This window comes from Aptenodytes forsteri, unplaced genomic scaffold (genome assembly GCF_000699145.1).
Source record: "Aptenodytes forsteri isolate BGI_AS27 unplaced genomic scaffold, ASM69914v1 Scaffold209, whole genome shotgun sequence".
NCBI classification, from domain to species: Eukaryota; Metazoa; Chordata; class Aves; order Sphenisciformes; family Spheniscidae; genus Aptenodytes; species Aptenodytes forsteri.
Window position 1 is genome coordinate 356905 of NW_008795034.1, and position 12502 is coordinate 369406.

Here is a 12502-nt window from a genome sequence, read left to right on the forward strand (position 1 = left end):
CCCCACCGAACAGCGCCGGCGGGCCTGGCACTGCCAGGGCGGGTCGGGGCAGCCCCTTGGGAAGCCCCTTCCCCGCCGGCTGATGGGGTGGCGTGCCTCAGCTTGGGGACAGAAAGTGCCACTTTGGTCCTGCTGCTGAGAACTGGGAAACCCACGTCGCCACCGTGCACCTGTGCCCTGCACGGAGCAGAAAGGGTGCCTGCGCCCATGGGTTTTGGGGGGGCTGTGGTGGGACAGTGGGGACCGTGGGAGGTGGTTCAGCCCCAGCGCCCACAGCATGGGCTGGGAGAGCCGCGTCCCTGCCCAGCACCCTCTGTCCCTGGGTGTCACCCAGGGCTGGCGGCAGGGCAGGGTGACCCGTGCCCACGGGCAGGGGATGGCAATGCCACCCAGCACTGGTGATGTGCGAGGCCAGGGCAGCTTCCAGGGGGTGACACACGTCAGCGTGGCTGAGCTGGGGCTGCCAGCCCCCAAAATCCGGTGTCCCACTCGCAGGGCGACAGATCACCCGTGCTGGGGGCAAGGGGAGGCTGAGGGTGCCTGGCTGGAGGAGCCAAGGATGCTCAGGCCAGCGTTAAAAACATGCTGGGGGTGGTAGCACCCCTGGGGACGGGCCTTGCTGCCCATGCCACCTTCACAGGATGCCACCAGCTGCCCCCCGTGTCCGGGAGCTGCTGATCCCACATTTGGCCCTGAGGTGCCGGTGCAGGGTGCTCCGTGCCATCCCCGGCACCCATTTGTGACAGGGGGGGACCAGCGGCTCAGCCATCCCAGGGGCAATTCCGGCAGGGTCCCCGGGATGCCCTGACGGGAGACCCAGCACCCTGTGTCTGTCCGTGCTGGCGGCGGGAGCGGGCACGGGCTGGCGCCTGGGGGTCCGGGCGCCGCGCCGTTCCCAGGCATTCCCGCAGCCCTGCGATCCCTTTAGTAACAACATAACAACCTGTCAACGCGGCTCCTAATCGCCAGCCGCGGACTGACACCCCGGCCATACATTATTTAAACATCCCCGATTCGGCGCTATAAGGAAATTCCATGGGAGCCCCTTATCGGTTATTGTAGCGGTGCGGGAGATAAGCCGTCGCCCTGGAATTTCCCTCTAGCACGGGGCAACTGCTCACCCGGCTCCAGGGCCCTGGGAAAAGGGTTATTTGGGGTTATTTAGGATGCTGGAGGGGGCTTTGTCCCCTTGGCCACCAGCTCTGGGGAGGGGGGGGAGCGGGGGGGGCGCAGGTGGCATCCCAGAAAGCACTGTTCCCGTACCCGAGTGACACGGAGCAGCAGCCAGCTTCAGGGAGCTTCGTGCCCCGAGTTAAAGCCACGCTCCTCCTCGTATGCTCTAAGAAATGAGTGGGTTTGGGGTATTTTGTGCTGCGGTGCAGGTCTGGGGGCAAATCGTCACCCACGGATGAGCTGGCAGCCACAGCTGTGTCTGCCGTGGCTGGGATGGAGGTGGCACCCACAGGATGCTGGGACCTGTCCCTGGGGTCCCTCATCCCATCCACCCCCCAGCCCCAGGGTGCGTGTCCTGTGGGGGTGCCACCCAAGGGTGGCACTGTCACTGCTCCAGGGCACCCTAAAGCCCAGCTCCTGCCACCAAGGCTTCTCTTTAGGGAGCCATTTGCTAAGGAAAGCTTGGAAGCATCACCTGGAAACACCCAAACGTCTCGGAACCCAGCTCTGGCTGCCCAGCGAGGGTTCTGGGTGGGCAGCAGGCACAGCAGGGCCCACGGGCAGGGGCTGGATGGGACCTGGGGGTGCCAGCCCCACCATCCCAGCTCGCCCCCATGGGTGCCCTCATACCTCCCAATCCTGCCGCCTGGGCTGCGAAGGGTTAATGGGGGGGCAAACGCACAAATAAATGTCTTTTAATTTAATTTTGCTTTAATATGTAAAACTGTTGCTCTTGGCAGGAGGTGCTGCAGCCCAGCCAAGAGCAACACATGGATTTTCGGAGTCAAGGGGCTCCTTTTAATGCAGAGGAGCAGCCACCCCTCACCCCGCACCCTGGAGTGGCACCCTGGGGTGCTCCTCCCCCACCCCGACACCCTCCTTGGGTGCTCCATGGGATGCCCAAGCCCTGCCCAAGCCTCAGAGACCTGCAGTGGGGATAGCAAAGGACCCATGGAGCCCTTCCCAGAGCTTCATCCCACCCGCAGCAGTGGGCAGGGGGGTACCAGGGAGTGCCACCAGCATCCCAACCCTTGGCCAAGTCTTGCCCTTTCATTGCACCGCTGCCTGTGCCTGCTGGGGAGCCACCTGCCCACCCGTGCAGGCACCCCTGGGGTACGCCGGGGCAGCCGGGGAGGGGACAGCACGATGCTCGCCGCCGGGATGGGGACATCACGGCCACGCACAGAAGCCGAGATCTCCAGCAGGTCTGGAAGCCTCGCAGTGAAAACAAGAACACCAGGTAGAGCAACACAGCAGATTTACGGCCTTGGAAGTGGCCCTGGGCTGGGAATCCAATATCAATAGCTGGAAGAAAGGGCTCACAGAGGCTGCACAGAAATCCTGCCCGGGAAGCGGCCAGCCCGGCGGAGCGGGGCCATATCGCAGGAGCCCGGGAGCCTGTGGTTCCTGGCAGCAGCTTTGCCCCATTTCCTTTCTTCCCGTCAACAGCGCTTGCAAACCTGTGCAAGAGCCTCGGCGAGGGGAGGGGGAAGGAGAGCAGGAAGGGCCACGGGTGGAGAAAAATCCCCTGCTGCCGCCCGGGGGTAAGGAGAGGCTGCAGCAATGACCCTCTCGCTCAGCCATGGATGGGTCCTCCCTGGGCCGCAGGGTTTGGGGGATCCCCCTTGGCACCAGCGATGGGGACAGCCCCGGTGGGAGCCAGGGAGGGGGCGATGGAGCCGGGGAGAGGGTGATGGAGCAGAGGAGGGAATGATGGAGCAGAGGAGGGAAGGGCGATGGAGCCAGGGAGAGGGTGATGGAGCAGAGGAGGGAATGATGGAGCAGGGGAGGGGGCGATGGAGCCAGGGAGAGGGTGATGGAGCAGAGGAGGGAATGATGGAGCAGGGGAGGGGGTGATGGAGCAGGAGAGGGGGTGACGGAGGTGGGGAGGGAGCAGTGGAGTAGAGGAGGAGGTGATGGAGCTGGGGAGGAGAGCAATGGAGCCAGGGAGGGGGTGATGGAGCAGAGGCGGGAGTGATGGAGCTGAGCAGGGGGTGATGGATCCAGGGAGGAGGTGATGGAGATGGGGAGGGGCTATGGAGCTGGGCAGAGGGCAGTGGAGGTGGGGAGGGGGCAATAGGACAGGGGATGGGGCAATAGGGCAGGGGATGGGGCGATGGAGGCAGGGAGGGGGCGATGGATTTGGGGAGGGAGTGATGGAGCTGTGGAGGGGACCGTGGGTGCTGTCCTGTCACGCCTTGGCCGGGGCAGGCAGGACTTGCTGCAGGGTGGTGAGGGGCCCCATGCCGGCTGCGCCGCTCTCGCCCCTGCCCCTCCCCAGCAGGCTCTGCCCTGCCGAGCCCACGGACCCTCGCTGGTCCCAGCTCCCCCCAGCGCCAGGTTCGCAGGCAGGGGCTGGGGCAGCGAGGGAAAACCCAAATAGCAAGGACAGGCCATCAGCCGTGCCCAGGGGCGAACCTGGGCTCCACGGCACCCCATGCTCGTCCTGCCAGCCCGGAGGGAGGGCGATGGCACAGCCCCGCAGGGATCCGGGGGGATAATTTTCCCTTCCTGAATAATTTCACAGGAATAGCTGGCGTGAAAGGCCATCGGCTTTGATTTCAAAGGGATGCCAGTGCTGGGGCCGGATGGGCTGGCGAGCAGGTGGAGGGGTCCATCCTGGGAGCACCCCACGCTGGGCACCCCACAGGGCCACAGGCTGGTACCCTCTCGGCTGGAGCAGCAGCTGACCCCCCACCCCAGCCACCATCTCCCTGGGGACACCCTCCTGTGCACCAGCAGGAGCGATTCTCAAGCCCGAACCCTTCCTACCCCTGGGCACGGTCCTGCGTGATGCAGATGCACACACGTGTGCACCAGACCGTGCACGCCATGGGGCAAGTGATGCTCTGTGCTCCGCAGCCTCCGTGAGCGACCTGCCAGGCTCCCCTCCGCGGGCAGGTGGCAGCGGGGTGGGAAGACGGGGATTTTGGGGGACAGTCCCCAAGCAAACAGACGGAAGAACCTGACACCGGTGGGAGGAGATGGGTGAACATGTGGCACGGATCCTGCCCAGCCCCAGCCAGTGCCAACGGAAGGGAAAAGCCATTTCTTTCCTGATTCCGGCATTAATTATAGCAGCGAGAACCCCGGCGGGGGGGGGGAATTACCAGCCCCACTCACTGTACACCCAACTGCAGCTACTTTGGTGGCTTCAAGGGGCTCTGCAGCACGGGCCACCGGGCAGACCCACCCTTGGAAGGGCACTGCGGGCACGGCAGCGCCAGTGGCATCAGGCAAGGCAGGGAGTGCTGAGCACCTCAGCCCCACGTCCTGGGGGGTTCCGCTGGCCCCCAGCCGGGTGCTGACACCCTGTCACTTGCTGCTGAGACACCCGGACCCCGGTATGTGTCCCCTGAAAGACAGGACTGTCCCCTCCTTCTCTCACCCCGCTGCCACCTGTGCTCCCAGTGTCCCGGCTGGCACAGGATGGGCTGGCACACTCCCCAGCCATGCCAAAGGCTCTGCAGGGTCCCCGAGGGGCCGCAGACCCCCCACCCTGTCCTCCTATCCAAGTCAGGGCCCGACCTGATCCCCCCATCCCGGGGAAGGAAACCTCTTCCTAAATGCCCCAGTGCCCCTCAGGGCAGCGGGATGACATCCCTGCCCGCCCGGCTGTCCCCGGCACAACCTGCCCGCTGACGGGCAGCAGCGCCCGCGCCTCTGCACCGCCGCCGAGGGGGTTGCAGAGACATTTCCTGCAGGAGCCGGGAGTTTCTTACCCCCTTTCCGCTGGGACGTGCGGTTTCGGTAACTCGAGGAGCCACGAGAGCCGCTGCCTGTGTCTGCCTTCCCTGACAGATCGGGCAACTGTGCGGCTGCGGGCAGTGGAAGGGGCTGCAGGCGCGGGGGCGAGGTGATGGGGCCGCAGTGCGGGGGATGCAGTGCTCAACACCCACCCACCACCCCCTGCCATCCCATCGTCACCCCCTGGGGCCTCCACCTCCTTTTGCCCACCTCCACCAGTGGCAGGCAGCTGGGTGACGCCAGCATCCCCGGGCAACACCGTGTCCTGAGCTCCCCGGTCACCTCCTGGCCGTGGTTCCCCTGTGTGTTTGCGGTGACAACCCCAGCCCATGGTGCAAGGACACAGTGGCCAGGGCTCAGGGACACGGGGTGACACGAATTCCCCAGGGATGCTCGCTGCAACCTGGTCACTCCACGGCTGGAGAGCCGTGGGCACCCAGTGGCCACCACAAACTGGGGGTGGCACGGAGGGACAGTCCTGATGCCGGCCAGCCCACCTCCCTGGCCATGGCCACAGGGTCCCCGGGCCATGACACCCCCGTCAACGCAGCGTTGACATGAAGCAGGCAGGAGACACGGCGCAGGGCATGTCCCCACCCCCCCCAGGAGCCCTGGGAGCCCGAGGGACCAGCACACAGGTGGGGCCACATGTGGCTGTGGGCCTTGGGGGACGGGGCAGGAGGGCAGCGGGGTGCCCTGGGGGAGCCCTGGCTGGGAGCACGGTGGGGAGCTGGCTAGCAAGGGGACGAGAGGGGACACTGGGCAGTCCCCCACCACCTCCCCCGTAGTATTTTAGCTGGTGAGTGCGGCTGGCAACGCGGCTGGCAACGCAGCTGGCAGCACAACAGGCTGCTTACAGCCTTCTGGGGGGGCTGGGACACACGTCCCTGGCCATGGGGACACCCTCCCCATCAAAGGGGAAGCTAGATTGAGCCATGTCCTGGCCCCAGCCACCTCACTCACCCCTACAGACCCCTCCGGGGGGGGAGGACAGGACCCAGGTGAGCCTTGGCAGCAGGCGTTCACTCTGAACCCTACTGATGGCAGCATCTGCAGTTTGCAGCAGCTGCCTGACGGAGGCAGGTGAAGGGCTGGAGCTCCCTCCCAGCTGGCTCAGTCCTGGGAAGAGCAGGTCATACAGCCGCCAGATGGGGCCATGGGGTGACCGTCTGCCCCCCAGCTGACCTTCAGTGCCCACCCCTGTCTCCTGGCAGCCCAAGGACGGGCAGAGGAGGCGCCTTGTGCTGGGAGCAGGCTCTGTGGTTCTCCCAGATGACATCCCAAGCCAGCACAGGAGCCCTTTCATCCCCAGCCCCGCTTGCCCCCCAACGTGAAGCTTCTTCCCCAGCATGCCCCATCCCACGGTGCTGCCGAGCCGCCCGCTGCCAGCAGGCGGGTGTCGGCACTGGGTCCCGGTGCAGGCACAGACACACACGGCCCTTTCTTTGCCCCTCGGCCCCGTGCGCAGTTCGGCGCTGGCAGGCAGGTCTGCGCCGCACAATGCGCCTCCTTGTTCGCCCCGGCCCAGGGCCGGCTTGCGGGGAATGGCAGGGAATCGCCTCCGTTTCCTGCTGGAGTTTTATTACATTCACCATATAAATAAATAAATACGATCCAGAGGAGAAGGGGAGAACCACGGGGCAGCCTGGAGCCAGGCAGGACGTGGGCTGGGGCTGAGCCCTGCGGCACCAGGGCTGGAAGCACCCCGGGAGGGAGTAGGGGGTGTCCCGGGATGCCCCACGGCAGCTGTGCCCCCCGGGATGCCCGTGCCCCCCGGGTCCGCACCACGTCCCTCATGTCTCTCCAAGGAGCAGCCGAAATCCCAGCAAATGCAATCCAGGAGGCACCTCTGCAGCCCCAGGGATGCTGCAAGCTCCAGGCAAGGGGCTTGCCCTGCTGGGCACGGACCCTGGCCGCCAGCACCGCTACTTGGCTGGAAGAGAAACCTTCTCCCAGGCAATCTGGGACGCGTGGGAGCACCCTCAAGCCCTGCCACCCCCGAGGCCAGTGCTGCACATGCTCATGGCCTGGCAGAAAGCTCCTGCATCCCCAGCCTGCTCTTGTGCACGGCCCATGCGTTGCTCTGCCACCTCTGAATGGTGCCATGGGCCAAGCACATCTGCACTGGTTCAAGCTGGTGTGGGCTCGCAGGCTGGACCTCAGTAGGGACATGGCCAAAGCACCCCCTGGGAAGCAGGAGCACCCCCGCAGAGCCAAGCCCAAGCCCACGCCGCGCTGCCCCAGGAGCGGAGACGGCTGCGAGGACTGGAACTTGCTGGAAATGGTTTTAACATACTATTGCACGGGCCAAGCTGCCCATTTGGTTGCTAAGTCAAACCAAAGGTCTCCAGTGCAACCTCACGGCGCTGTCACCCTGCAACCTCCCTTGGGTGCCCCATAACCACGGGTGGCCTTTCGCCGGCCCCCACTTGCTGGCAGTGCCGTTGCTGCTGTGGTCAAAGTCCTCCTGGTGCTCGCTGCAAGCTTCAGCACAGCTGCGGTAGCTGGATGCAGACACCTTCCTCCAAGCTGCATGGACTCATCAGGGTGCTCCGGGAAGAATTTTGGCACTTCCAGTGCTTTTGGGTTGGGTTGGTTTCAACTTCTCCAGCGAGGTTCGGACCAAGAGTAGTGAGCAGGCTGGAGCAGCCCAGACTGAAGCTCTCCCATCTTTGCTACCTCTGGTTGAGTATTTGCACATACCTGAGATCTCGCTGTCCTCTTCCCTATTACTGGACAGAGTTCATCAGTGCTGGGAAACGCTGTGTTGCCTTTCTTCTTCTCTTCCCAGGCCCCAAATCAGTCCACGTTCAGGTCACAGTCGTCTTTCTGATGGTTCCTATCCAAGGCTGGGTCACTTCTTGCTCTTGACAAACCATCTGGTACCAGCATCCTCCTCTCTGGCCTGGTTCCTCCTTGAGTACCTCCCTCATTTTTCTCCTCTCCACGTGGAGCGTGCTATGAGACCATCACCTCTAACCTGGCCAGAGAGGAGCAGCTCTGGGGGAAGTTCTTCAGCCATGTCTAATCTGCTTACCAGGGTGCCACCGTTGTGCAACAATTTCCATCGCAACCTCCACTTGTCCCTCTCTGGAGAAGAGCTACTGCGGACGAGCTGCTGCAATAAGGACCCGAATTACCCCAGTCCCTTATTTCTGCAAGGGACAGCCGCTGACATCCCGGCAGAGCCAGCTCGAGGGACACTGGATTTTGACGACTTTGGGGCAACAGGTTTTCTGCTCTGCTCGAGATGAACCCGGAGCCCTTCTGCTCCGCTGCCTCCCACTGCCTGCGGGCTTGGGACTTCACGTCCGAACGGGTGTTTCCTGATCAGTCACTCATCGCACCCGGCCGGTCAGACAGGCTCTTACACCCCTGAGTGATCAGCAAATGCCCCTCGCCTGCCTGGCACCCACCCGCAGCCCCACACCCCACCTGCAAACACTCCGCTGGGAAGTCCAGACCCGATCCCAATGGGACCCGTGGAGGAGATGGGGTTCAGGCACAGGGAATCCAAAACAGTGAAGAGTTAAACCCAAGATGACCTGTGTGTTCCAGACAAGCGAGGTGACCTCCTCGCCATGCCCTGCAGCCCCGCTTGGACCAGCCAAGGACCACCCCGACCCACCGGGCGCCCCATCCCTCCGGGGCAGCACCGGTGGGTGCAGGCAGGCAGGCAGACAGGGAGCCTGGGGCTGTGCATCCCACCGGGGAGGGACTTTGTTACTGGAGTGGCACCAGCGTGACCTTCTTCTAGCTTAAAAACATCCTAATATGCAAGCATTCATGAAAATACTCAAGAACGCAAAGTTTAACCAAAAAAAAGCAGCACCATGGTGGGTAAGAACGGCTGCCTCCTTTTCTTTTCCAAAAAATATTTTCACAAGATGGGGCAGTGCTGCTTTAGGTCCATCATCGTCATCACGGCATCGAGAGCTCAAGACGGCAACTTGGAATGGAAACCCTCAGGTATGTCAAACAAAAATACTATTTACTGTTCACTTACTAATCCTGTTCTCCTCTGGGGGAAAAAAACACAAAGCTGCCATATTTATTTAGCAGAACTCAGCACTTTTGGGTTTTGCCAATGGCGCCTAAATATAGTTCGTGAGAAACAAATAATCTTTCAGGGATTTCTGCTCCCTCCATCTCTCCAACCACCTTTCTTTAAAGGTCAGGCGACCGCAGCGAAGGCTCTCGCCCCAGCTGGCAACGCCTGCCATTTGGGCATGAGTCCTGAGCTAAGAAAAGGTGTTTTTTTGATGTGTCACCAAATCTGTGAGGCAGGTCACCCACCCCCCGGGCTCCTCCAGCAGTGCCGGGGGTGGGCTGCGGGACGGCTCTGCTCTGTCCCCGTCCCCAATCCCAGCCGGTCCCTCTCCTGCCCCTGCAAATGGCACCAACCCTCCGGGCACATGCCGGGTCACTGGAGGAGATGGGGAAAGGCGAAGGCTCGCTCGCTGTTATTGGGGAGGTCAACATCTGGAGATGACATCTCGTCCCAGAGCGGTGCCAGACCACGGGTCCCAGCTCCCTGGGTGCTGGTGGATCTCCCCAAGCCGGCGTGAAATGCTCGCTCCTGCCGGACACAGTGAATGCAGGAGAGCTGCTGCCCAGCCGGGACCACAGCTCCACGGGAGGGAAGAGATGGAGACAGCTGCGGGGACGGGAGAGAAGAGGAGAGAACGAAAGGGTTAAAGACAGGGCCATCCCTCGCGCTGCTGAAAGATCATGGCAAGAGGAGTCTATCTAAGTATTTGCAGAGAATGAAAACTGAGCTGAGTCTTTCCCCTGATGTTCAACCTGTGTGTTCCTGCCCTCTGCCTTGTCCCGGGGTACCCCTGAGTTATCTTTTTCCCCCTCTCCATCCCTAACCCTTTTGCCCTGTCCAATGGGCAAAGAACCAAGGGCAGGGAGCTGGTGATGGCAGGCAGAGCCGGCAGGCCCCGTCAGCCCTTGATACGTCCAAAAACCAGGACTGGAAAACAAACATGCCTCGAGGTATGCAGCAGAGACTGGCCTGAGGGAACGCCACATCCCATCGCACCGCCGTGGCTGCCATCAAGTCGTGCCGGCAGCGCCGAGGGCAGAAGCCAGCTGCCCTCTCGGATGGCTTCAAGCCACTCTGCACCCAGCTCATGGCTCCTAGTAAAGCCAGGTTTGCTGCAAACCCCCCAGGAGCAGCAATGAGGTGCCCAAGCGGGATTTTGGATGTCTGCATGACAAGATGGATGGCCTCGGGTGGCAAAAGGGCTGCTGCCCCGGCTTGTCCTCCCCGAGATGCCCGGCAGGGAGCTGCAGCATGGCAGCAAACCTGAGCCCAGCCCCGTGCTCCCTGGCCTGGCAGGTCACCCAGCACCCTCGGAACATCCCCAGCTCATGTGAGCCCCACGGGGCTGCCAGCCCATCCTGGGGGAGCCGGGAAGGCAAAAGGCAGCGCTCTGCCTGTGGTGCTGCCCTGTCTCCCACCAAACCCCCGTCCCCGATCCAGCCTGGGAGGGGACGCTCCCCAAAGCCATGGGGGTTTGGTGTGGACCATATCCATGTTCCCCCACCACCATCCGGCAGAGCGCGGGCTCTGCCCTGGCAGGCATGTGACGTCCCAAACACCCTGGCAGAGCAAACCCTGCCCCGCCGGCCCCACTCGCCACCCCTCCCACCCTCTCTCCCCTCCTGGCCGCAACATTTTCCGCCCTCACTGCAAACTCTCCAGCGCAGGAAAATGTGAGGCCATGGAAAACCAAGCCAGTCCCCAGCAGCTGGGCCACCTTCCTCCTCCTCAGCCCCTTAGTCTCGCAGACCACAGGTTGCCCAGCTCCCAGCATCTCCGGCGTCCCACCCCAGTCGGGCTGCCCACTCCCCCTGCGCCGCAGCTCACCATCCCCCGGCAGGACCCTGAGCCCCCCGAGCTGCAGAGAGCCAGTTTGGGGGCTCGCTGAGGGTTTCATGGAGCAGCCAGAGCTCCAAGGGCAAGAACGCTCAGGAACGAAGGCTTGACACTGCCGGCAAAGCCCCTGTGGCTTCCCCATCCAGCCTTCCCTGTGTTGCTCCAAGCCGAGGTCCTACGTAGGTACATCGGCTCCAGCCTTCGTGACCTCCATGGTCAGGACCGGCCCTGCCAGCATGCAGCATCCCTGGTGCACACGAGGCCAGGGAAGCACCAGCATCTCTCCCCTCCAGCCTCGAAGGCAGAAAAGCACCAGCATCTCTCCCCTCCAGCCTCGCTGCGGGGAGCAGAGCTGGGAATCGCCCTTTCCCCACCACGCTGGGCAGCGCACCCAGCACTTCTCCTTCCCCAGCTGGGTCAGGATCCCACCCTCAGCTTTCAGTCCTATTTTAAAGCAAATTTGGAGTCTCCTTTTGCCCATGTCCCTCCACAACCTTCTCCACTACCTTCTCCGGACCACCCCCCGTCTGCCAGATGCAGTTCCTGTCTGGCTTTACGCAAGAGGATGCTCCTTACTGGGGGAGAGGCAGGGGAGACACTGGGGTACACTGGACACGAGGTGTGCGTGGAAAGGCGGGGGCAGACCAGCAAGACCCTGGAAAAACAGCTCAAGTCTGATTTACCGTTTCCCAAAAGCTGGAAAAAAGAAGTCCAGGAACATCAGAGAACTCCCACTTCCCTGCCAATGCGGGGGGAGTGAGGGCAGCCCCGCTCTGCGGTAGGGGAACAGACGCACAGCCATTTGGGGTGCTGGGCTGGGGGGCTGCCCCACAGACGGTGGCGCAGGTCGACGACCAGGGTACGAGCTCCCCACCACCCAAAGCGCTCTCTCCCACCGTTGTCCCCCCCTCCAGCTAAGGGACTGGTCCTCGGCATCTGGTTGACTCAGAGCAGCATCTTGCGTGGCTTGAACTCCCGCATGGCAGAGCCGTAACGGGAACTCGGGAGGGAGGAGAGCTGCCAAGGGTCCGGCGTGGCATCAGCCGGGTCCAGCTCCAGCAGTGTTTCTGTGGCCTCTCCACAGCCCGACCTGAGCAAGCCATGGAGCAGGGACCTGCTCACATCTGCAGCGGGGACAGCCACCACGCTGGAGAGGGACAAGCAGGGCTGGTTGAGGGGTCGGGGATGCTCAGACTTGCACAAGCCGGACTCCTCCCAAGAGCATCTTTAACTGAGAGCTGCGTCATCCATAGGGAGCTCCCTTGGCTGTGGTCCCTGCTCCGGAGGGGGATGCCTGTGTCAGCCGTCAGGCAGTGCTCGGCCCCGGGAGCCACAGCAAACAGACGTATGTTCGCTGAAACAACTGCTAATTGTTCCCAATTAGGGCCAGGTCTTGAATACTCATCAGCGCATGGCACGAGCCCTAATGCGTTTCACAGGATGGCAGGGAATGGTGGCAGCGGAGCAAGGGGAAGGCGCCCCGCCACCAGCGCCTGCCCTGCCGAGGGGGGAGATTTGTATTTACGCTGCTTTCAGGGAAAAGGAGAACGTGCTCTGGGCTCCTCCGGGCTTTCACGGCAGCTCCTCGAGGGACGGAGTGGGGATCCGGGCGTCCTGAGGGATCCCAGCACCCCTCAGCAGCAGCATAAGTGCCAGCCCAGGGGTCCCTTCTACCCCAGCCTAGCCAGTCATCCC